Source organism: Periplaneta americana, chromosome 6 (genome assembly GCF_040183065.1).
Source record: "Periplaneta americana isolate PAMFEO1 chromosome 6, P.americana_PAMFEO1_priV1, whole genome shotgun sequence".
Taxonomy (NCBI): Eukaryota; Metazoa; Arthropoda; class Insecta; order Blattodea; family Blattidae; genus Periplaneta; species Periplaneta americana.
Genome location: NC_091122.1, coordinates 9,466,606 through 9,494,314, shown reverse-complemented (window position 1 = coordinate 9,494,314; position 27,709 = coordinate 9,466,606). Strand labels below are relative to the sequence as shown.

Sequence of the window (27,709 nt, the reverse complement as noted above, 5' to 3'; positions counted from 1 at the left end):
CTGGTGAAACATTTCAGTTTGTACCATTTTTTTCAATTTTCACACTAAAGAATCATTTGCTCTGTGAGGATTATTTGTACAAAGTTTCATTTCATTATTCGAATTGAACGAGGCCTAGGTATTAATTTATTTATTTTATTTATTTATTATTTTGCTAATAATTGTAACATAAAATATAATATATACAGAAAAACTTTAGCTCGCCCCTGAAAGAGTAGAACTCGTGCTCAGGGGCGGATTCCTGAATTGAAATTAATAGTTATACAATACAATTTGTCTTATGTCTACTGTGCAATTATAGTATATAAATTTAAATTTACAATTTTTCAATTTTTATAAAATCCATACGTAACTTTTTTAAATTTAATACTAGAACTATTAAAATTGACAAGATTAGGTTATTTAAATATAAATTTGTTATATATTCTTGGGCCTAAATTACTACTATGATTAAATATTGTAACAGTGTTGCATTTTGGTTCAAACAATCTTAAAGAATTCATACCTTTATTTTAAAGGGTCGTTAACTAACCTGATCGTCAGGTAGTTTACCTTCAAATACATTTTCTCAGATATGATCCTTTTTATTATTTTTACATTTTTCAATCTAGGAAATCAGATTTCTAAAAAAAAAACTATTAGTAAGATATTGCAATGACACTTTTACCACCCATTTTAAACACAGTATTCTTTGTAAACCTAAATCTGCATTATTTTTGTGTTAGGGGCCTACTTGTAAACTACAATCAATATAATTTTTATGCATGACATTAAGAAACAATTTTCAGCAGTTTTTTTTATTCCAATCCTGTAATGATAACAAAAAAATCAATAGACAATCCCATCACTCAATTATTCAGTTAGACGTAAATGTTGAGCCATGAAACTGGGGAAGAAATGTATATACAGGGTGTTTCAGAAATACTTTGAGAAAACTTGGGCATGTTCCTCACACCAAAACAAGGAAAAAAGTTCATATAAACATGTCCGAAAATCCTTAGCTTTTAGTTATTAATGAAAGAACATAATGAAACATCTGTTAGATATTGTCAGCTTGGTAGCAAGTGTTGCAACTTTAATCAATTCAGAAACTCATAACATGACAAATGACTGTAGTAAACAAGTCTCCTTGGCAACACATAGCCATCTAGGATACAATGGGTGCATCAGCAGTCTTGTATCGATAACATCATTCGTTTATCTAACAAAATGAATATTATTATCGGTTACAAACTTAAGTTAAGTTGTTGGATTGTACCTCGAAACGCGTTGAACGTAAACTTTCACTGTTATTAGTTTCTGAATTGCTTAACGTTGCAACACTTGCTACCAAGATGACAATATCTAACAGATGTTTCATTATGTTCTTTCATTAATAACTAAAAAACTAAGGATTTTCGGACCTATGTTTATATGAACTTTTTTTCTTGTTTTGTTGTGAGGAACATGCCCCCAAGGTTTATCAAAGTATTTCTGAAACGTCCTGTATATTCTTTCATGTGTGATCTGATTTAGTGGTAACACAGAATTTTAAATTAATTTGTTTTTATCGAACAAATTTGCAAATCGAAAAAAATCTGAACATTTCATCATCATCTAATCTTAATGAAAGGAATTATTGATTAAAATTTCATTGAAATCGGATAATAGTGTATTGCGATATAAGCGTGGGAAGTACATTATAACAGAATTGAGGAAAAGTTAGAAAAGACAAGACGAAGTCGAGTCTTCTCTATTTCCGAGATTCTGTTATCCACTTAACACAATGTATTGCATAGTATTTGTTAGTCAATCTTAATAAAAATAATAAATTATTATTAATCATTTTAAATTTAAATAAATAATTTGTTTTTGGACGCTAACATGTTCATGTGTGATCGCCGATTGTTATTTGATGATAGGTGTCATTCATTTGTTATTATTCGTATTTATTGATAGGCGTCATTCATTTGTTATTATTCGTATTTATTGATAGGCGTCATTCATTTGTTATTATTCGTATTTATTGATAGGTGTCATTCATTTGTTATTATTCGTATTTATTGATAGGTGTTATTCATTTGTTATTATTCGTATTTATTGATAGGCGTCATTCATTTGTTATTATTCGTATTTATTGATAGGTGTCATTCATTTGTTATTGTTCGTATTTATTGATAGGCGTCATTCATTTGTTATTATTCGTATTTATTGATAGGTATCATTCATTTGTTATTCGTATTTATTGATAGGTGTCATTCATTTGTTATTATTCGTATTTATTGATAGGTGTCATTCATTTGTTATTATTCGTATTTATTGATAGGTGTCATTCATTTGTTATTATTCGTATTTATTGATAGGCGTCATTCATTTGTTATTATTCGTATTTATTGATAGGTGTTATTCATTTGTTATTATTCGTATTTATTGATAGGCGTCATTCATTTGTTATTATTCTTATTTATTGATAGGCGTCATTCATTTGTTATTATTCGTATTTATTGATAGGTGTTATTCATTTGTTATTATTCGTATTTGTCGATAGATGTTATTTATTTGTTATTATTCGGCGGCGATTATGAAAATGCTGTAATAAAATATTATAGAAAGTTTAGTTTTGTCTTCAAAGAAATAGGTAGGTGACACCTATTATACATCAATATAAATAAATAGCATATAGAAAATGTTGTAATGATATATTAATTATAAATCAGTGTAAATTAATTTCATACCGCGCTATAGGTTAGTGCTTGAATACGTAATCTACTCCATGAATGTTTTCTCGTTTAGCCACGACCTCACGAGTGCGCTCAGAGCAACAACCGGAAGTCGCCAGAAATGGTTTTCACGCTTATGTCTTATCTACATTAATCTAGTTATTTCTCCATAGCACATAGTGGTGCGCGACACTGATAGTTCGTTACTTTTAAGTAAATAAATAAAAGTTGATTTGATTTATTTACTTACCGCAAGTGTGTTGTAAGTTTAACTTTACAACGCTTACCAACAACATCGGTAAGGTTATTAAAAACACGATCGACCAAAAAAATAGTAAAAGTTTAAAATCTCAGTAGCGCATACTCTCAAGCTATTATCTTGCGCAGTTCTGACCACAAAAATAAGGAGTGGTCCTTCATACCAGCGATATATGGAAAGTCGCTGATCAGATTACAGACGCGTTATGAATAAAGGATGGCTAGAAGTAATTTCAAATGAAGTTCTGTGGCGTACAGGAATTTTTTATATGCCATACAACGTTACGTAACCTCGTATTCGACAGAACGTTGTTAAATGACGTATAGGCTATAAAACTATCGTGAAAACCGCTTTTCTGATACTCCCCCCTTCATGAGTTAGTTCTAAGATAGCGTACGTAATCTTTCCGTACACACTGTATAAGTTTATTTTTAATATGTGATTCGAATTTAAAAATATATTCGATTCTCGTAGTCGTGACAGGTAATATTTTCTTGTACAATTTTTGCACTTAACATTCTTGCTTTGCGTGCATCTTTTGTTCGGCATCGCTGTGAAACTTGTTAGAAAAAAAAATACATCTTCGCATCCCTTGGAGTCTGCGCGCGAAGTCGTGCATATAATTGCCGCAGACAACCGACGAGATTTTTCAGGTCTCTGCATTCCGGGGATCGAAGAGAAGCTGTGATTGCAGTTGTTTATTCAATGACGCCTTCAATCTACAGAGTCACTGACATAATGATTTCTTGCAAAAATGAAGCAATGATATACATGAAAAGGACTTACTATACAACCGTCTTATTCGTCTGAGAAACAGTCAACTTTCAACAGCTACCGGAGGGAAATTATGACATTCAAATTATTGTACAGGTTTATATGGGCTATTCCATATAAATCAATCAGTAAAAAGCCTCGCATTTTTTTAATACTCAAATTTTTTCCCTATTTATACAAGGTGCTGAGGAGAGAGCATTTGCAAAAATATACTATCGAAAGTCAAACGGTTTTCGTACTATTGAGCGACAAATTTAGCGTATTTTATAAAAACAAGCCTCTTTCAGCGCTCAGAACTCTGGAACCATTTACTGCAGAACATTGAACGAGAGCTCATTTTGAAGCTGACATTTGGTAGGTTATGATAAGAAGTAATCCTTGTTTTCGCTATACTGGAGAATTAGCACGGCCACTTTGAACCGTGCCGTTACGTTTACCACCAAATTTAAGTAAATATACAATGTCACCAACATAAGAACATGACGTTGGTGTGTGGCGTAGTTGGCGGGAGAAATTTTTTCTCTCTCTGTCTACCTCCTTCGTTCTGAACATTATTGAGAGATAGCACCACTGTTAGCGACAATGTGTATTTTGCGTAAATATTGCGAGTAAGTTAGGTTAGCTTAGGTTAGATTAGCTTTGGTTAGATTAGATTAGTTTTGGTTAGGTTAGCTTAGCTTAGCTTTGGTTAGGTTAGGTTAGGTTAGGTTAGCTTTGGTTAGGTTAGGTTAGCTTTGGTTAGGTTAGGTTAGGTTAGCTTTGGTTAGGTTAGGTTAGCTTTGGTTAGGTTAGGTTAGCTTTGGTTAGGTTAGGTTAGCTTTGGTTAGGTTAGCTTGATTTGATTCGTCCATGTAGTAGTTAAAATTATATAATATGACAGTTTTTGATTCGTAATATTGTTAAAAAATAATAGGCCTATAATGAAACCGGTGAATAATTTCATGGTCCTTAAATTTTTTTTCGTAAAAGGCTAGGTATTTTTCGATAGGCCAGAAATAAAACAGCAACGCCGTCATAATTACGTACTTTACGCTTTGGCGAACATTAACCGGAAATTTACTTTCCGTCATTTTAATTGTATTCCGTGAAACACACCTTTTTTCCTGTTAATTTCCTTGTGATAACCTACTTTATTATCTTATTACATCTTCATTTTCTTTTAATGCATTCAAAAAACCGCCGTTGTACTACATAAAACCTTGAACTAGACTAATGGAGTGAATTATTTAAGAATATAGTCGCGAATTTGACTACCACCATTTCGATTATATTTTTTTTTTGATACGGCTCGGTACGGCCCGGTGACTAGTGGCCAGCGAGTACAGTCGACTATCGATATTGGTCTGCCGTGCGTATTATCCAGTTGTTCCCTTGTTTTTATTATATACAGAGAGACAGATAATCTGATTTTACTTACTTTTAAGGTTTTTGCCCATATGTAAAAATGTAAAAAAATATTGAGAAAAAATCTTGCATTATTAAGAGGGATTCCGCATTGTTCGCTTAGTGTCACGGCAATAAGTTTCGGGGGTATTAAATAAATTATTTTCACACGCCTAGACTTGAACGGCGCAGTACCGCACGCACTGGCCGAGAGCTGAAGATAAGCGAGCGTTGGGCGTCATTTTACTCCTGTGTTTATGAAAACTTGTGATAAAGCTAGCCCAGCTATGTGCTACTGGACGAAACATCACGTGTTTATGTCTCCTGGCCTTGCTTGCCGAGGCTAGCTCCCGCCTCACAGTCAGCTGGTTAGCTCACGCGCGTACTATTTATTTTCTTTATTTGATTTTTCAGTACTTTCTTATTAACGTTGCACCAGTAAAAAATACGTGTTTATTTGTACTTTCAATGCGGAATCTAACCATATACTTTAAAAATATTTTTTTCGTGGGCAAGGGCGTCTTAATGAAGAAAAATCTAAATTTCTCCATTTCCATAAAAAAGTAAGAACTGTTTACATGTCAATATAAACTTCAACTTCTCAGCATCAAAATAAACCATGATTTTGATCATTGGGTGAAAGGGTTTCGGAGCCACAACAGTTTAAAGTTGCTAATTTTATGAAAATACGATAAATTAAATTATTTTATGCTCGACCATGCCGAAATGTAGTAATTATACATCTGGTAGCAGTCCTTTAGTGCATGTCATTAAAGTACACCTACTCATTAAAGTACAGGTGTTCAGCCAATGACAACTCAGCTTACAGGTGTTCAGCCAATGACAAGTCAGCTTTGTACTGTTATAAAACCGCAAGTATCGATTATTCTCGGATATGCAATCGAAAGAGAATTAGCGAAAAGTCACGGAGGCTGGAAATCCAATACTGTCGCAGAAGGTTATGTTCTGTTACTATAATAATTAGCGTTAATTGTAAATAATATTCAAATAAATTGAATTTGCCATCTCGTTTTTCAATGTCGAATTCAATAATCAAGGTTACATCAAGTTTAACGGGATTACATCAAGGTCAATGACATTATTGTTCGTCGGAAAAAATCAATACTTTCGCGTCTGCGCACATCTCACAATTCACGACCTAGAACAAGGTCACTTCCGATCTTGTCAGATACAAATAAAATGTATACATCTTAGTAATTTCAAGTTAGAAATATGGTCGAGCATAAAAAGTCGTATGAAACTCGCCTATAATGGTAATTAAGAAGCTCGTATGAAAATTATGAAACTCGCTTGCGCTCGTTTCATAAACATCCATACTCGCTTCTTAATTACTATCATTATAGGCTCGTTGCATAATGTACTATTTAATTTAAACACTATGAAGTTCTGATGCCTTTAACTTTGCACAAAGCATTGTATCACAGTTGTCTACGGAGAGAAAAAGTTTCATTGTATTTAAAAATTTTCTCTATATTTCGGTCGATTTGAGATGGAATAGCCCATTTGGATCGCTCTGTATTAATTGCTCCATTCCCGCGTAGTTATCAGCATCTCTGGCTAGCAACCTTGTTCCGTGTGTGGAGCATCTGTAACTTGTAATTAACGTTGCATTGTCGCCCAGCATTGCGATGAAGGACGCTCTCTGGCAGAGTCGTGGCATTCCTCCGCGTGCAGAACCATCCGCTTTCACATCGTGAATGCGTCGCCATGACGTAACAAGAGGAGACCGACCTCTTTTTGTGCCGCCAGTTCGCTCCAATTTGCCTCAGTTTCCGGAACGGTTCTCCGCTTCTGTCTTAGGTCATGGGACAGTGCTACGTGGATGCATAACGATTCCTTTCAATTAGAGACGTTATTTGGAGTGCAACAGCTAATGTAATAATTGTTAGATCTCGAGATAATGATAGTGTGTTCCTGTAAACGACATTGAGGCATGTAGGAACTGGCAGGTAGAGCTCCCGCGTGTTTTTTTGGACATACGCTGTTTCTCCAGACCTGCCTGATGTTGCTTTCTTTTTAACGTTAAATAACCAGGGGACACAGTACATCTACATATGCCGAACACATAACTAATGCTAACCATACATACAGTAACATAAATACTGTAATGGAAATCCTACACATACAACCCAAAAACCAAAAACTCAACACACTAGAATAATATGAAATATACAGACACACTAAAACACACCCTAATCAAATTCTCAACACACAGATCAATTTCAGAACACACACACTATTTGACTCCACTTTTCAACACGCACACGCACCCCTACAACAGGCAGCGACGTCGAGATGACGCCGAGATCTAGTAGGCTCTGATGATGGTGTACAGTATACACCGAAACAGCTGTAAGCCACACGTGCTTATATGAGTAGCTTAATATCAAAGACGGACATCTGTCGTCTCCATAGTGTTGATCTAGAGGCAATTTTTTAATTCACAGTGTTCTTTGTAGTATTTAACACAATCTGTTTTATAAATATAGTGTTAGAGTTTGCATATGGTTTCACTACAACTGGAAAGAGCATGAAAAATTGTATAAAAAACCACAGCTATCTAAATTTCAATTGAGGTCAGATGTCCGCCTTTGATATTAAGCTACTCATATAATTAACACTAGTAAGTTTGGCATTTAATCAATCATTTGTAATTTTTTGTTTCACCACGGATTCCTCTACGTTCCCCATATTCTGTGCCGGGAAAGACATTGTACGTGAAAATACAGATAGACGTTTATTTGAAACCTAAAACATACAGTGAAGATACGCTTCAAGGATCGCGGACGATTTTCTTCGTAATGTTTTATGTTAAATATTTGCTTAATAAGCGGATAAACTGAAACATTAGAGGGTGACGTTACCATCATTGTCATCATCATCATCATTAACGTTTCTTATTGTCCTGGCTTCACTTCCATAAAGAAAAACTTGTTTTGCCAAAGATTTGTACATATAGGCCTAATAGACCATCCACTTCAAGGACCCCGAGACGATTTACTTGTGTGTCCCATATTAGATTTACAGCATATGGAAGAACTCTACCCCGAGGATAGTTAAGTTGTGAAGTAACAGTAAATTTTCGAAAAATTGTTTCCTTCAAAATACCCTTTGATACGCCTATGTGAAAAATACATTACATAAAATTTAATGCACATTTATGATCTTGTTAGGTGCTGTGACGTCTCTGGTGCACAGGATTTTTAAATGACGTTGAACACTGATTTTCATTTTCCCGTAACTTAAATTTTTTGCTTTATTCCTTACATAAAGTTTTACTCTTTTGAAGTATTAATGTTAGATGCAGTATATTTTGTACACACTTTTTTTTTCTGTTAGGAAACTTTTCTCTCCAATAAGAGTTTGTTATTTGATACATTTGAAAATTATGCCTCCATGTTTCTATGAAAGTATCTCTAAAATTCATTCTTAAAATGTTGGAAGCTGATATCAGAATTGTGCTTCAGAGATTTTAAAGAACGTGGTTATAGGAGTAAAACTTCATAGAAAATTTGAATTTATCTTTAAAAATGGCTGAGATATAATTCAATTTTGGTGAAGTGTTGTATCTTGGTATTTTTCAAAATTTCGGTTCCATTTTTTCAAAAACTAATTTTGAATTTAAGTAATTGCAGCAATGATATTTCTACGTAGGCCTACAAAAAAAACTGAAAATTGTGCTTCGCTTAGTAAAAAAAAAAATAAATAACATTTAACCATCTTCTCCTCTTAAGTTCTTATTAGTCCGTCCCTTTACTTACAGTTCATGCCATATCATCACCTTTGAAGGCGTGAATTCTGATGAATTTGTCTCGTATTAGTATCGGTAACATTTTTCTGTTTGTAGCTTTAATTTTGAGCTGCGTTGTTGGTCAGTACTTGGTACGGAGGCCGGCGGCAGAGGCCTCGTATAGGAGCGTGAGAATCGCAAAGGGAATACAAGACGCGTTGAGAGGTGGGTATTAACTAGACGTGACAGTGTAATGATAATCTAGTTATGTTGGCACAACTACTAGCAAACCGCGAACCCACCGCATGTCGACGGGTTGCCTTGCTTGTCAAGCCGTGACGAGATAATTCAGCGCAGCGCACGCAAGGCCCCTTGTAACAGCAACAAAATATCTACCAGAGTTCCGAAGGCTGTCATACAAACACTGGAGAATGTAGCTGAACTTATTACCAGCCAGTGTCCCTTCCTGATTTTGTTTCAATTTATCACTAACTAGCCGTACCCGTGCGCTCCGCTGCACCAGTTAGAAATAAATATCAAGTAATTACATAATTAAAATAGGACATTTGATCCAGGGAACATTCGTGTTTGATAGAAGGATAAATCGTTTATTATGTTACTTAATTTAAATTGTATTAAAAAAATTAAAATGCGATCATTTTGATCCAGAGACCACTCATTTGGTCATAAAAATTATTTTAGGAAATACAGGAAACGAGATTTATCCTTCGAAGAGGTGGAAAAATTCAAATATCTTGGAGCAACAGTAACAAATGTAAATGACACTCGGGAGGAAATTAAACGCAGAATAAATATGGGAAATGCGTGTTATTATTCGGTTGAGAAGCTTTTGTCATCCAGTCTGCTGTCAAAAAATCTGAAAGTTAGAATTTATAAAACAGTTATATTACCGGTTGTTCTGTATGGTTGTGAAACTTGGACTCTCACTTTGAGAGAGGAATAGAGATTGAGGGTTTTTGAGAATAAGGTTGTTAGGAAAATATTTGGGGCTAAGAGGGGTGAAGTTACAGGAGAATGGAGAAAGTTACACAACGCAGAGCTGCACACATTGTATCCTTCACCTGACATAATTAGGAGCATTAAATCCAGACGTTTGAGATGGGCAGGGCATGTAGCACGTATGGGCGAATCCAGAAATGCATATAGAGTGTTAGTTGGGAGGCCAGAGGGGAAAAGACCTTTGGGAAGGCCGAGACGTAGATGGGAAGGTAATATTAAAATGGATTTGAGGGAGGTGGGATATGATGGTAGGGACTGGATTAATCTTGCTTAGGATAGGGACCAATGGCGAGCTTATGTGAGGGCGGCAATGAACCTCCGGGTTCCTTAAAAGCTAGTAAGTACAAGAAACGAATGTACAGAATTGCCTATCAAGTTTTCTGTGCATAAGAAGCTATTTTAATCTTACCTGTCCTCGATTCACTCAGAAGTTACTGTAATAACATTATAGCATTATGTCCATCTAGAGAAACTACACTTTCCAATGGTGAATTAATAATTAATTATACAAATCGGTTAATTTAGCTTCCGATATTACTTCATACAAACACAGAAACATTCTCTGTAGGCTATGTTTCATAGCTTTCATTTGTTGTTGTCCAAGGCCCCTTATAGACGAAGTCATTTGTTTTTTATTTCATTACACCGCCTTAGATGGCGTTGTTATTGTAATTTTGAAACTCTTTTATCTCATTAAATATCAGTCCTATCAAAATTTTGCATAGAATAAAACTTATCTGAAATTATTTTTAAAGAAACTTTTGTTATGTAATATTTTTCGTGAAAATTAATAATAAGGGAGATTTAAATAAAATATTTTGAATGCCATATAGCCTAAATTCTAAGTTACAACGAACTTAATTTATATTCCAATTTTCATATAAATCGGTTCAGCCATTATCGCGTGAAAAGGTAACAAACATCCAGACAGACAAACAAAAATTTCAAAAAATGCTATTTTCGGTTTCAGGGCGGTTAATTATATATGTTGGGACCAATTATTTTTGTAAAATCGAAAATTACCAGAAAAATTTTGGCTACAGATTTATTATTAGTATAGATAACACTGGTCACAAGTGATTTTGTTAAATTTATAATTTCCCTCTTTTACGTAACTTATCCGCTGATTTCAAAAATGAAATCAGAACCTTGCTGTCCTCCCATTTTTTTTTTTTTTTTTTACAAGTTGATTTAGGAGAAAATGTGAACATTTTAGGGGATGATAGTATAGGCTATTCTGAGTAGAATCTTTCATTTATAAGCAAGTGTCCAATTTTCAGTCCATGTGGAAATACAGCTGTTTCAAATGTTATTCACAACAAGCGGTACACATGGTATGAAGGAACGACAAGTGACTACGTACAAAGGAATAGTAGCTATGTGTCGCTCTTCTGAGATCGTCTGAGGGCAGCACTGTCCACAATGGGTATAAACTGATATAGAAACACAGCTGTTTGTAGTTTCCTTGGCTACAAGAGTGGGCATGTTCTTCCAGCATGACGGAGCCCCTGGGCGATAGAGAAATTCGGTAAACGGATTTGAAATCAGCGCGAAACAGTTTATAAGAAGAAATAATTCATAGCCTATTTTGCTGATGATGTTGGTATCCTTAGTAAAGGTATGCCTACTTGTGAATCAGGAGCCAACTGTACATTTTCTGTGAAAAAATTTCCACTTAGTGTAAGCAGTGGCGAGTAATTATGTATCCTCAAAAATCACATTTAGTCAGATTTGCTTATAACAGAAACACTGTAAATTATTCAGTAACATTATAGGGTTTAGTAATACCAATGACTCAATCTGTCAGATGCCTTGAAATAATCTTAGATAGCAAACTTACTTGGCATAACCACATATCAGCAATTGTTAAAAGAACTAGACACAGAATTTCCTGCTAACTCACATTGTTCAAGACAGGTTTCCATTGCCTTTACACTGCAAGAGTTTTATCTACATTGTGATCCGTTTGGGTATGGATAATATTAATTTATTATTATAAAGCTATTATGATAGTAGGAAAAATTTCTTGCTGGTTATATTATGAATATTATGATTAAAAGATGGGAGTTTCCATATATGACAATCGACAATGCATAATCTGAAAGGACAAATGAATCGCCTATTACTAAAATGGGATAACTCCGCAAAAATGAAAAATAATGTTTTCGTTTGTTTCAGATTGTTCGATAATAAACGCATCGATTGGTGCTAAACTAGGACGAGTCCAGCACTTTTTTCGCGTGTAGAAAGGGGACTTGAAATGTGCGTTTATTGCTAACAAGGGAGAACTCCGGGAGTTGCCACGTTTTTTCTTTGTCCTGAAAAATAGGACTTGTCCCCTTTTAGAAATAAGCAATTCAAATGAAAATCGTAGATGATTAAAATGGCACTACAAGTCAACAGTGGGCACAAACAGAAACAGGTTCTATGTTAAAAAAACATGCAGGAGATCGCAGGCGAAACCCAGTACGAGAAGCAGCTATCTCTTGGCTTGGCCCCCAAACTCCTCACATCTAACCCCTCCTGACTTCTTCGTGTGGGGTTTTGTTAAAGACATTGTCTATTCACAAAAACCCAGAAACATTGATGATCTGAGAGTTAAAAATTACTCAAGCTTTTCAACAAATCACCCCTCTTATGTTACAATATGTTAATATTTTATGTTAGAACTGACATGGGCTGAATTGCATCACCATTATGAGTTGTGTAGGGTGCGCAATGGGGGTCATGTTGAGCTCTGAGGAATCTCCCATCTTTCAGTGCTGTATGCACAAAGTTTCAACAAATAAAGCACTAGTAAATGTTTTACGGTGTTTTTATTTTATCCATACCCAAACGGATCACCTTGTATATTTCAATTGTGCCCCCTTTGTGGCAATTTGGATGTTCAATTTGGGGATCTGCTTCTGCATTTCAAATAAAAGAATACAGGTCATGCAAAATCGATATTTGAGGCTGATGTCTGGTCCACCTTGGCATATTAGCAACAATAATTTGCACAATGGCCTCTGTATTCCTGAGATGATGGAGACCCTAAGAGAGAAGAGCTACATCAGACGTATCACTCTTTCTTAAACTATATGAATCCGCTACTTCGAATAACTGTCACTAATCTACCGCAAGATCCAGTCCTTTTTGAAACATATATAATTTGAACTGGTAATGGAAATTACGGGAAAAAGGCTGAACGGATTTTAATAAATGGCCCCTCATTTTGAAGCTTGGAACCTAAAGTTTTTCGGAAAAGTAGTAGTTTTCAGTGAAATGTCTATTTTCCTACATAATTTTCCTATTTTCCAAAATCCATCTGGTGTCAGTTTTGAGAACTAATTTTATTCAATCACGGCCGACTTGATTGAATTTCAGAACAAAACACACACTACAATAAACAATAGGCTATTACACGAAGGCCATGACCTGCAGATTGCAGACATATTTAGAGCTCAATTCAATTTGTTATTAAAAACTGATTCTGCAGTGTATAATTTTCGGAGTACAGCTGTGTATTGGATATTCATATCTACGAAACTTGAGGTGTTTTGATGACATTATTACCATTAGAAATTAAATATTATTATAGTTAATATCATGATGCGTCTATTTTTCATTAATTGTACATAATATTGATGCTATAGTGATGATATGAAAGTGAAAAGTTTTGAGGTTATGTAAGTAAATGTAGAGAATATCTTAATTTAGATCTTCATTTCTATAATTTACTGAGTGACTGCTATATATAACTACAAAACTTAAGATAATAATATTGCTACTAAAAATCAATAATTTTTATACTTATTAACCAAGTGGGGTTGGGTCTTTTTCATATACTTAATGACGGTGTAGTGTAGATATTGATATGTGTCATTGTCTTCAGTATTGACTCGAGAGAGCGCAAAAATTACAGTTCGTAAGGAAAGATCAAAAGGTATTACTTACTGATAAAATAAGAGGCCTAGAACATTTTGTAGTCTCCAGATCATTTCAGCAAGATCTCTTAGTAGGATAAAATGATTTTACGCTCTACATTTCAAGTTCTACATGCAGCAGCTATACGAAAATCCTATTGTTCGAAAGCATAGCAAACCTGACATTTTTTTAACTTTTGCCTACAATCCACATTGACCTGAAATAGCTACTGCTATCGTCCTGACATTGATACTTGCGTTTTTGCGTTGAAACTCAAAAACTGAAGTTGGATAGGTTCAAGAAAAAGTATTTGGCCTAAAAAAATCGATTCAGAGGGAGTATGTTTCATTATTATGGAAGTAAATAACTATAAAAAAGACAAGTATTCTTCATTGAAAATAAATGTGAAAAATTTTTATTTGAACGTCTAACTTACTTAGTTTGCAGCAGCTTTTGCTGCACAAGCCACTAGTCCTATATAAAGGTAGGCCTATAATATTGTAATATTGTGCAAAAATTATAAGAACTAAGACACGAGTTAGAGACAAATTACTGCAACTAAATTCATATTTTGTGATAACTCCGTGAGATAAAATCTTCTTCAGATTTTCTTGTAATTAAGGGAGTCAGAGTTTTTCCAGCTTAAATTAATTTATATTCATGACGCCGAATATATTCTTGCCGCAGCGGTGTTACTTTCCATTGTGTAGAAACGTGACGCCATTCTCTGATAAAAATAGCACACGATTTGTCTCCATGTGTGTAGGAAGGTTATGGCTTGCGGTGACATCTTACTCATGTGAGAAAATAATCAGAGTACTGTGAATGAAAACTGTAGCGCCGAAAGTTGGCAGTTATGAGGTATAGCGAGACTAACCGAGAGATCTGTAGGCCACTTAATTATAATAAAGAACCTACCAGCTTAAAGAACTAGGCCTACTCTTTCAATTCTGATATGAAAATATAAATAGGTACATAGTCATTCGTGTTTTCATACCATGGGAGAAGAGATAGTAGGAGGAAGAAGAATAAAGTGCATAAGATTTGCTGCTGATATGGCGTTGTTAACAGAAGAGGAAATGATACTAAATGATATGCTACTGGAGCTAAATGACAGCTGTGAGCAGTATGGGATGAAGATAAATGCCAACAAGACGAAGACCATAGTCATAGGAAGAAAAATTAAGAAGATAAACTTGCGAATTCTAAATGAAGCAGTAGAGGAAGTGGACAGCTTCAAATACTTGGGATGTAATATAAGCAGTAACATGAGCTGCTGCCAGGAAGTCAGGAGGAGGATAGCAATGGCAAAGGAAGCTTTTAATAGAAAAGGGAACATCTTCTGCGGACCTCTGGAAAAGGAACTAAGGAAGAGACTAGTGAAGTGCTTTGTGTGGAGTGTAGCGTTGTATGGGGCAGAAACATGGACATTACGACGAAGTGAAGAGAAGCGACTAGAAGCATTTGAAATGTGGATATGGGGAGGAATGGAGCGTGTGAAGTGGACAGACAGAATAAGACATGAAGCTGTGTTGGAAATAGTGGGTGAAGAAAGAATGATGTTGAACCTGATCAGGAAGAGGAAAAGGAGTTGGTTGGGTCACTGGCTGAGAAGAAACTGACTGCTGAAGGGTGCACTGGAAGGTGAACGGGAGAAGAGTTCGGGGTAGAACTTAATTTTAATCAAGAAGTAGACCCTAGTATTCATGCACAAATGGACATTAGGTGTATTAATAAATACGGAGAGTATAAAGAGAGAAATGATTAATTTAAATCTAAAGTACTTTACTGTGGTATTAATTTCCAAATGATCCAATTCTCTGTAATGACGTTATTATTCATTACAGTTGCAAACAACTCATTGGCGTGATATTGATGTGTGAATCGTTTCGACTATCAATTGCATTGTTGTCTGGAGACTAGGCCTCATGGAATGAGGAAGCGATTATGAAGTAGTTGACGAGAAGGCTGCGCCTTGTTAAATTTAATTGTGAGGAATATGAAGACAGAAATTGTTAAACATAGTCTAATTCTAAAGTACTTAACTGTGATATTGATATTAAAATTCGTATATTGGAATATTCTTCACAAGATGGCTCTGCATATTATTATCTATTACAATTTCTCTGCATATTATTATTCATTACAATAATTTCAAACAACTCATTGGCGTCATATTGATGTGTGAATCGTTTCGACTATTAATTACATTGTTGTCTGTAGACAAGGCCTCATGGAATGAGGAAGCGATTATGAAGTAGTTGACGACAAGGCTGCGCCTTGTTAAATTTAAATGCGGGGAATATGAAGACAGAAATAGTTAGTTTAACATAGTCTAATTCTAAAGTACTTAACTGTGATATTGATGTTAAAATTCGTATATTGGAATATTCTTCACAAGATGGCTCTGCATATTATTATCTATTACAATTTCTCTGCATATTATTATTCATTACAATAATTTCAAACAACTCACTGGCGTCATATTGATGTGCGAATCGTTTCGACTATCAATTGCATTGTTTTCTGTAGACTAGGCCGCATGGAATGAGGAAGCGATTATGAAGTAGTTAACGAGAAGGCTCCGCCTTGTTAAATTTAAATGCGGGGAGTATGAAGTAGGAAACGGAAATAAATAAATATGATACATTTATTTCAATTCCCGAACTTTCTAATAATTTCAACCATGTTGACAACAATCACGAACAGCATTAACACAGTAATAGGAATTGGATTAATGCCCTGTTACTATTGTATTAAATTTCGTGGGTCACTAAGTATGCTCTTATCCCCACAACCGTACGTCGGTCTTCTGAATAGAAAATAAGACGAATTTATTTTAAATATTTTTTGTTTAGTCTAAATTCTGTATGTTTGCACAGAGCCGTCTGGTAGTGGCTGAACTCAACTAGAAATGTCCGCGGTGTTTGCTTAGCAAAGAGGAGATGTTTTTCCAGTGAGGGAGATACTCGTATGTGCGTATCTTTCTTACCTTCCCCTCTACATAGCACACCTTGCCAAATATCACATCAAAACTTAGATAAGCTACCGGAAGTGTTTATTACAGGAAGATGGCGGGAAGCTAACTTGCTAATGGCGCTGCTGCAAAAAATCTGACCATTATCATTGTATTATTATTTCTTCTTTCGTTAGATTTATTTATACACGCTTTAACATCTATGGTCACATCGCGTGGGTATACCAGTAGACTATTGTTGAGTTCCTGTTTCTATTGCGTGTTTGATGCCTTGTGTAGGCCTATATGTAACTGATTATAGATTTTGATTAATGTTTATGATATTGGTGACTGAGACGGTGATGAATCATGGCATGTAAATTTCCAATCCGGCATTTGCCTTTGTGACTGGGGGAAACTATGAAAAGCACCAGTCAGATTGGCCGGCCACGGGGTTTGAACCCGGGACCTCCCGAACGCTACCGTCTGAGCCAACTCGCTCAGTATTATTATTATTATTATTATTATTATTATTATTATTATTATTATTATTATTATTATTATTTAAATGTACGAGTAACAAATATAAATTATACTCTGGAGGAAATTAAATGCAGAATAAATATGGGAAATGCCTGTTATTATTCGGTTGAGAAGCTCTTATCATCCAGTCTGCTGTCAAAAAATCTGAAAGTTAGAATTTATAAAACAGTCATATTACCGGTTGTTCTGTATGGCTGTGAAACTTGGACTCTCACTTTGAGAGAGGAACATAGGTTAAGGGGATTTGAGAATATGGTGCTTAGGAAAATATTTGGGGCTGAAAGGGATGAAGTTACAGGAGAATGGAGAAAGTTGCACAACGCAGAACTGCACGCATTGTATTCTTCACCTGACATAATTAGGAACATTAAATCCAGACGTTTGAGATGGGCAGGGCATGTAGCACGTATGTGCGAATCCAGAAATGCATATAGAGTGTTAGTTGGGAGGCCGAGACGTAGATGGGAAGATAATATTAAAATGGATTTGAGGGAGGTGGGATATGATGATAGAGACTGGATTAATCTTGCTCAGGATAGGGACCGATGACGGGCTTATGTGAGGGCGGGAATGAACCTCCGGGTTCCTTAAAAGCCAGTAAGTAAGTACGAGTAAGCTGATGTTAGAACATTGTTGTCATGTTCCCTACCACCAATGCGGCCTTCATCATCTTCCTTATGGTTACGAAAATTGACCATCATTGGACATTCACGAGTAATGGGCATTAAAATTGCCAAAAAAAAAATTGATTTCCAAGAACCACGATTGCCGTCGCCACCACCAACAATAATAACAATAATATTAGGGCCTATCACCAACACAACCTCAAGGACAGAGTCATTTAGCCCGCTCATCGATGAATCTATCCTGCATGACAGAAAAAAAAATTAAGTCATTGAAAATAACCTCAAAATTGTATCATACCCTTCTAGAGACATGATGTGACCACAGCGAAAGCTGTAAACCCATCCAAAATATTTTTGTTTCTTATATACCCGACGGATCATTTCCTCGTAATCATACTTATGAACGCATTTCTTTTTTCACTATGGTCCAGGGCAAATCTATCTACCTACACAAAGCATACCAAAAGCCAAGCCACCGGCGTGGCTCAGTCAGTTAAGGCGCTTGCCTGCCGGTCTGAAGTTACGCTCGGGCGCAGGTTCGATCCCCACTTGAGCTGATTACCTGGTTGGGTTTTTTCCGAGGTTTTCCCCATCCGTAAGGTGAATTCTAGGTAATCTATGGCGAATCCTCGGTCTCATCTCGCCAAATACCATCTAGCTATCACCAATCTCATCGACGCTAAATAATCTCGTAGTTGATACAGCGCCGTTAAATAACCAACTAAAAAAAAAACATAAGCCTGAACAAACCAAACTTAACCTAATGTGTCATTGAACATTGCCAGATATTGGCAGCACTGGAACACCGATTTAAAGAACCCTCTGCTGGATATAATCAGAACTGTAACTTAGATATGTAATGAACAGAGATATAAATCTGTGAATTGTTTATTAATAGTACATTATGCAACGAGCCTATAATGAAGGTAATGAAGAAGTGAGTATGGATATTTATGAAACGAGCGCAAGCGAGTTTCATAATTTTCATACGAGCTTCTTAATTACCATTATAGGCGAGTTTCATACGACTTTTTATGCTCGACCATATTTCTAACTTGATATTATTAATTTTATTGCATCTGACCTGGAGCAATGTCCCGTATGTTGTGAGATGTGCGCAGACGCGAAAGTATTGATTTTTTCCGAGGAACAGATGTCCACATTGACCTTGCTAGGCCATAAGAACCTACAGAGATAACATTGAAATAAAATTAGACATTGAAAAACGAGATGACAAATTGTATTTATTTGAATATTATTTACAATTATCGCTAATTATTATAGTAACAGAACATAACCTTCTGCGACAGTATTGGATTTCCAGCCTCCGTGACTTTTCGCTAATTCTCTTTCGATTGCATATCCGAGAATAATCGATACTTGCGGTTTTATAACGGTAGAAAGCTGACCTGTCATTGGCTGAACAGTTGTAACCTGAGTCGTCATTGACTGAAAGACCTGATCTTTAATGAGTAGGTGTACTTTAATGACATGAATTAAAGGTCTGCTACCAGGTGTATAATTACTACATTTCGGCATGGTCGAGCATAAATAATATTATGGAATTGTAATGAAGTAAATATTATATATTTACTCAATTTGTGCCGTGTGAACATTTATGAAGTTATTCCGTTTGATCAATTAAACGAAACGCCAGTCAGATATAATATGCGGTGTGTAGCGAGATCGAAGATTCAATTCTTTTGCCTAAGATACATATTTGAACTAAGAGCTGGCATTCACAAACAGCGATATTGTGTTTATGTTTCCTGCCACGGAAGTTATGTAAGTGTATGCGTACATTAGGTTCACACATTGCTGTGTTCTTAAAGAAACCGTGAATACATTGTTCTCACAAACACCTCGAGTTAATTAACAAGAAAATACAATGCAGTGGTGGAACTCACCTGCTGATGAATTCCAAAGCCGCTTCTGTGTGGAATATCTGGTGAAGTTGTGCTTTTCTGCGTGTCCATCATGAAGCCGTCATGGAATAGCGATAATAATCCACCTGAGATAACTCACCACGCCTCCTTCTCGCCCCCCCCCCTCGTGGCGTGGGACTCCGCCCCCCACCAATCACACCGTGACAATGAGCCGCGATTAGGCCTGCAGGGTAGCCATCTTGATGGAACCTCGGTAATTAATCTTAGTGTTGGAAGGTCACTGGCTGCGAGATGGATGTCCGCAGGTTCGATCCCGGTCCAAGGGAAAATTTCAGAATGCGCAGATTGCATATTATTATTATTATTATTATTATTATTATTATTATTATTATTATTGGACCATCATTGGTAGTCGGAACCGAAATTCCCTGGTTCAAACACGGATGAGGTTGATGGATTTCAAAAGGCGATAAAATCCTTAACATGATTTCCTCCGGTATAGAAGTAAAGTTGTGGGTCCCATATTGTAGATTGACTGCACATAAAGAACCCTGTCCTTAATAGAGGGCTGCAGGCAAAATTCATCGGTCACTTCTCTTCACTCCTACTACTACTACTACTACTACTACTACTACTACTACTACTACTACTACTATACTACCACCACTATTACTACCATACTACTACTACCAGTACTACTACTACTGCTGCTACTACCACCACTACTACCACTACTACTACTACTACCACTACTATTACTACTAGTCTACTACTATTACTACTACAACTTCTATTACCACCACCACTATTACTACCATTGCTACTACCGCCACCACCACTACTATTACTACTACTGGTACAATTATCATTACTACTACCACGACTACTACTACTATCACTACTACTACTACCATCACAACCACCACCACTACTCACTACTACCACCACCACCACTACCACCACTACTGCTACTACTACCAACACCACTACTACCACTACTACTACCACTACTCTTACTACTAGTCTACTACTATTACTACTACAACTTCTACCACCACTACTATTACTACCACTGCTACTACCGCCACCACCACTACTATTACTACTACTGGTACAATTATCAGTACTACCACGACTAGTCCACACCTGTGGAGTAACGGTCAGCGCGTCTGGCCGCGAAACCAGGTGGCCCGAGTTCGATTCCCGGTCGGGGCAAGTTACCTGGTTGAGGTTTTTTCCGGGGTTTTCCCCCAACCCAATGTGAGCAAATGCTGGGTAACTTTCGGTGCTGGACCCCGGACTCATTTCACCAGCATTATCATCTTCGTCTCATTCAGACGCTAAATAACCATAGATGTTGATAGAGCGTCGTAAAATAACCTACTTAAAAATACCACGACTACTACTACTACTACTACTACTATTACTAGTGCTACTACCATCACTATCACTACTACTACTACCACTACCACCACTAATACCACCATCAGTATTACTACTACCACTACTACTGCTACTATCACTATTACTACTACTATCATTACTACTACTACGATCACCATCACCACTACTCACTACTACTACTACTATTACTACTACTACTACCACCAATACCACCACCACTACTCTTAATACTACCACCACTACTACTACTACTACTACTGCCGCCACCGCCACTACAGAATTATGGTCCATCCCAGGAATCTATGGAGTAACTTCACTGCATATGGTAGCGGAGTCTGTCTGTGACGGAGTGTATTGCGGGCAGTATCCGCTCGAGGCCGCTAAGGGGTAAGATGCTCGTGGTAGGAGGTGGAGTTCAGATAGAAATGATCCAATCCTTGCAAGCGACTGCTCGCTTCGTTCAACCAACATCACCCCCCAGAGCGATCATTGCCCTAGCCCTTCCACATACCACTTGCGCAGAGGTCTTGTTACGTCTTTGTACTCCACAGAATCCTGGGACGGACCATAGTCGTATAGTCTATGTCTATAAGATAACAATTGCATCGGCCAAAAGTAGGACAGCTAGCATTGTCTCCCCCATTCAAAAAACATGTAATGAACAAAATAGTTTGTACTATACATATAGGCCGGTAGTAATATAACTGTGCATATTTTAACAGCTTATTCCTAGGATAGAATATAACAAAAATTGTAATACAATAACATATTAGTCCCAAATGAATACTTAAAAAATAAAATAAAAAAATTAATTTTCCCTTAAATGTTGCCATTGTTTTACTCGATAAATACTACCCGTACGATTATGATTTTTACTCATATCATGAGACAAACTGATAAGCAATGATTTGTAGGACTTAAGGCTTTCCCGGCGTTGGATATGGAATAATTCTTCTCGGGTTCTCAGCCAGTTGAGAAGAAGATGGCACAGCTAGTCATCGAAATCTTACGATGATATCCAGACTTCATTTGTTTTTCAAATACTGTAATGTTATGTTGCTGGTTGCTAAGCAGAAAGATGCACGTGGAGTATTACAGAAATGGTAACGAACATTTTTTTCCGAATGGATGTCCACTTAAATAACGAGTTCCAATTTTCATCGTACAATTTTATTTCTTTACTAGCCGTACCCGTGCGCTCCGCTGCACCCGTTAGAAATAAATATAAAGTAATTACATAATTAAAATAGGACGTTTGATCCAGGGAACATTCGTGTTTGATAGAAGGATAAATCGTTTATTATGTTACTTAATTTAAATTGTATTAAAAAATTAAAATGCGATCATTTTGATCCAGAGACACTCATTTCGTTATAAAAATTGTTTTAGGAAATACAGGAAACGAATGCCTATCAAGTTTTCTGTGCATAAGAAGCTATTTTAATCTTACCTGTCCTCAATTCACTCAGAAGTTACTGTAATAACATTATAGCATTATGTCCATCTAGAGAAACTATACTTTCCAATGGTGAATTAGTAATTAATTATACAAATCGGTTAATTTAGCTTCCGATATTACTTCATACAAACACAGAAACATTCTCTGTAGGCTATCTTTCATTGCTTTCTATTGTTGTTGTCCAAAGCCCCTTATAGACGAAGTCGTTTGTTTTTTATTTCATTACACCGCCTTAGATGGCGTTGTTATTGTAATTTTGAAACTCATTTATCTCATTAAATATCAATCCTATCAAAATTTTGCATGGAATAAAACTTACCGGAAATTATTTTTAAAGAAACTTTTGTTATGTAATATTTTTCATAAAATTAATAAGGTAGATATTTCGATTTATTTAATTCTAAGTTACAACGAACTTAATTTATATTCCAATTTTCATATAAATCGGTTCAGCCATTATCACGTGAAGAGGTAACAAACATCCAGACAGACAGACATTCAAACAAAAATGTAAAAAAAAAAAGCGATTTTAGGTTTCAGGGCGGTTAATTATATATGTTGGGGCCAATTATTTTTGGAAAATCGAAAATTACCAGAAAAATTTCGGCTACAGATTTATTATTAGTATAGATGCCTCACCGAGCTGTGCCGGTTTTCTGAGAGAATCAAGGTTTTGACTGCAGTGTCACGTCACTCACTCGCTGGTGCTGTTGTGAATGAAGCCTGCATTCCGGCGTCCTCGATCTCCAGTGTGCCCATTCCTGTACGGCCCGCCCGCATGTCGCAACGTCCAGCGCTCACGTCGTCGCTTCTATTACATTCCAGCTCCAGCTTGCCAGATTCGCGCGTAACATTCGTCATAGCAACAGAAGTATGAGCTGAGTTTCTTTTGTTTTCACAGCATGATCATAGTAGGTTATTGGGAGGCAAACCAGATGGCAATGTAGTGAAACCCACGGTACTAGGATCGCTTTTTTGTTCCCGTGTTTCAGATTAGAGTAAAGAGTTTAGTAGTAAACATTATTATAATTATAATTATTATTATTATTATTATCATTATTATTATTATTGTATTCGACACATATTGGAGAAAAAATGGGAGTATAAGGGTACAGTGCATCAGTTATTCATAGATTTCAAAAAGGCATATGACTCGGTTAAGAGAGAAGTTTTATATGATATTCTTATTGAATTTGGTATTCCCAAGAAACTAGTTCGATTAATTAAAATGTGTCTCAGTGAAACATACAGCAGAGTCCATATAGGTCAGTTTCTATCTGATGCGTTTCCAATTCACTGCGGGCTAAAGCAGGGAGATGCACTATCACCTTTACTTTTTAACTTCGCTCTAGAATATGCCATTAGGAAAGTTCAGGATAACAGGCAGGGTTTGGAATTGAACGGGTTACATCAGCTGCTTGTCTATGCGGATGACGTGAATATGTTAGGAGAAAATCCACAAACGATTAGGGAAAACACGGGAATTTTACTGGAAGCAAGTAAAGAGATAGATTTGGAAGTAAATCCCGAAAAGACAAAGTATATGATTATGTCTCGTGACCAGAATATTGTACGAAATTGAAATATAAAAATTGCAAATTTATCTTTTGAAGAGGTGGAGAAGTTCAAATAACTTGGAGCAACAGTAACAAATATGAATGATACTTGGGAGGAAATTAAACACAGAATAAATATGGGAAATGCCTGTTATTATTCGGTTGAGAAGCTTTTATCATCCATTCCGCTGTCAAAAAATCTGAAAGTTAGAATTTATAAAACAGTTATATTACCGGTTGTTCTGTATGGTTGTGAAACTTGGACTCTCACTTTGAGAGAGAAACAGAGATTAAGGATTTTTGAGAATAAGGTTCTTAGGAAAATATTTGGGGCTAAGAGGGATGAAGTTACAGGAGAATGGAGAAAGTTACACAACACAGAGCTGCACGCATTGTATACTTCACCTGACATAATTAGGAGCATAAAATCCAGACATTTGAGATGGGCAGGACATGTAGCACGTATGGGAGAATCCAGAAATGTATATAGAGTGTTAGTTGGGAGGCCGGAGGGCAAAAGACCTTTTGAGGAGGCCGAGACGTAGATGGGAAGATAATATTAAAATGGATTTGAGGGAGGTGGGATATGATGGTAGAGACTGGATTAATCTTGCTCAGGATAGGGACCAATGGCGGGCTTATGTGAGGGCGGCATTGAACCTCCGTGTTCCTTAAAAGCCAGTAAGTAGGTAATTCAGAGAATTGTGTTACTCTGTGTTTGCAATTTCATCGTAAGCTTTTGCAGAACTAACAAGCAAACGTTCTGAAGGAGACAGAGAAAAAAGTTAATTTTTTTTCTTCCACCATGTTAATAATGTCATAAGAAGTGCTTATACAAATTTTGGCCACTCGACCGCAATTACAAGGCCGTCCAGGAAGTGATTTTCCCTGGGGCCGTTTATAGAAAAAAGCATAATTGCATAGAAATATTTATTGAAACACATACAGCAATTGTTACGCTATTTGTCAACATATTCCCACTGGAATTGAGACATTTGTCATACCACAGGATCAATTTTTGTGTCGTAGAAGTCAGCCGCCTCAGATCGGAACCAGCGTTTGACTGCGTCTGCACCTCTCTCTGTCGATCCCATGATATGAGAAATGTCTCAATTCCGATGGAAAATATGTTGAAAAATAGCTCAACAGTTGCTGTATCCGTTCCAATAAATTTGACCAATGAAATTGTGTTTTTTTCTGTTAGCGGCCCCTGGCGAACATATTTGTAACGGCCCTCGTAATTGCTGTCGAGTGGCCAAAATTTGTATAAGCGCTTATTTTGACATTGTTAACATGGTGGAAGAAAAAAAAAACTTTATCTGCCTCCATCAGAACGTCTGCTTGTAAGCTGACAGCAGTTGTGGTCCTTTTCGTTGTCCTTATGGTCTTCACCGTAGTCCTTGTTCTTGTGCACCTTATCTTGGAGCTTAGTCGTATCCTTATTGTAATAGATTACTTGTCATCCTTATCGAGGTTCTTGTCCTTGTCGTTGTTATCGTGGTCTTTGTCTATGTCATGGTCCTACATTTGTCATTTTAGAATAATATTGTTTTTCATTTCACAAATGACTTCTTGCACACATATTATATAACATTATATTATATTGTATTAGGCATGTATTATATTATATTATATTATATTATATTATATTATATTGTCCACCGCTGTGGAGTAACGGTTAGCAGGCCCGGGTTTATATCCTGGTTGGAACAGTTTATCTGGTTGAGGTATTTTCCGGGGTTTTCCCTCAACCCATTAAGAGCAAATGCTGGGTAACTTTCGGCGCTGGACCTTGGACTCATTTCGCTGGCATTATCACCTTCATATCATATCATTTATCACTCGCAGTTAAAACGTCGTAAAATAAAATCACTAAAAAAAGTCATATTATATTATATTATATTAGTTTTCTGCCCAAAGGCAGGTCTTTCACTGCAAACCCAGCTTTCTCCAGTCTTTCCTATTTTCTGCCTTCCTCTTTGTCTCCTCATATGATCCATATATCTTAATGTCGTCTATCATCTGATATCTTCTTCTGCCCCGAACTCTTCTCCCGTCCACCATTCCTTCCAGTGCATCCTTCAGTAGGCAGTTTCTTCTCAGCCAGTGACCCAACCAATTCCTTTTCCCCTTCCTGATCAGTTTCAGCATCATTCTTTCTTCACCCACTCTTTCGAACACAGCTTCCACATTTCAAATGCTTCTATTCACTTCTTTTCACTTCGTCGTAATGTCCCTGTTTCTGCCCCCGTACAATGCTACACTGCATACAAAGCACTTCACTAGTCTCTTCCTTAGTGCTTTTTTCCAGAGGTCCGTAGAAGATGCTCCTTTTTCTATTAAAAGCTTCCTTTGCCATTGCTATCCTCCTTTTTACTTCCTGGCAGCAGCTCATGTTACTGATTATAGCACACCCCAAGTATTTGAAGCTGTCCACTTGCTCTACTGCCTCATTTAGAATTCGCACGTTTACCTTCTTTACTTTTCTTCCTATAACCATGGTCTTCGTCTTGTTTGCATTTATCTTCATCCCATACTGCTCACAGCTGTCATTTAGCTCCAGTAGCATATCCTTTAGTATCATTTCCTTTTCTGCTAACAACGCCGTATCATCAGCAAATCTTATGCACTTTATTGTTCTTCCTCCTACTATCACTCCTCCCATGTTCTGAAAACAGTTCTTCAGTAAATCCTCCAGGTAGATGTTGAACAGGGTAGGTGATAAAGGACATCCTTGACGTACTCCTCTCCCAATTTAACTTCCTTCTGACATTTCTTCTCCTATCCTGACTTTCACTTGTTGTTTCATATAAAAATTAGTAAACAGTCTTTTCTCTTACCAATTCACGCCAATTTTATATTATACTATACTATATTATACTATATTAATATTATATTATATTGTATTGCATATATTATATTATGTTATATTACATTACATTATATTATATTACATTACATTACATTATATTATATTATATTATAGGTATTATATTATATTGCATTACATTACATTATATTACATTACATTACATTATATTATATTTATATTATACTTACTTACTTATTTACTTACTTACTGGCTTTTAAGGAACCCGGAGGTTCATTGCCGCCCTCACATAAGCCCGCCATTGGTCCCTATCGTGAGCAAAATTAATCCATTCTCTATCATCATATCCCACCTCCCTCAAATCCATTTTAATATTATCTTCCCATCTACGTCTCGGCCTCCCTAAAGGTCTTTTTCCCTCCGGCCTCCCAACTAACACTCTCTATGCATTTCTGGATTCGCCCATACGTGCTACATGCCCTGCCCATCTGAAACGTCTGGATTTAATGTTCCTAATTATGTCAGGTGAAGATAGTAATTATAATATATATAGTATATTATATTATATTATATTATATTATATTATATTATTCTATTCACCTTGAACTCCTGGCACACCAAGTGAAGCGAACAGATGTACCGTTGAAACATGGAGTC

At 36.2% G+C, this 27,709-nt stretch overlaps 1 protein-coding gene and 1 long non-coding RNA gene across 2 annotated transcripts in view; one reads left to right on the top strand and one right to left on the bottom strand.

The window, feature by feature from the left end:
• The window catches only part of LOC138702181 (uncharacterized), a 79,908-nt gene extending 59,986 nt beyond the window's left edge, over positions 1-19,922 (bottom strand). Inside the window, exon 1 of the long non-coding RNA XR_011332794.1 lies at positions 19,825-19,922. This is a non-coding gene — a long non-coding RNA (uncharacterized lncRNA). The remainder of the gene's footprint in view (positions 1-19,824) is intronic.
• The window catches only part of LOC138700979 (leucine-rich repeat flightless-interacting protein 2), a 238,267-nt gene that overhangs the window by 109,147 nt on the left and 101,411 nt on the right, over positions 1-27,709 (top strand). The window lies entirely within an intron of this gene.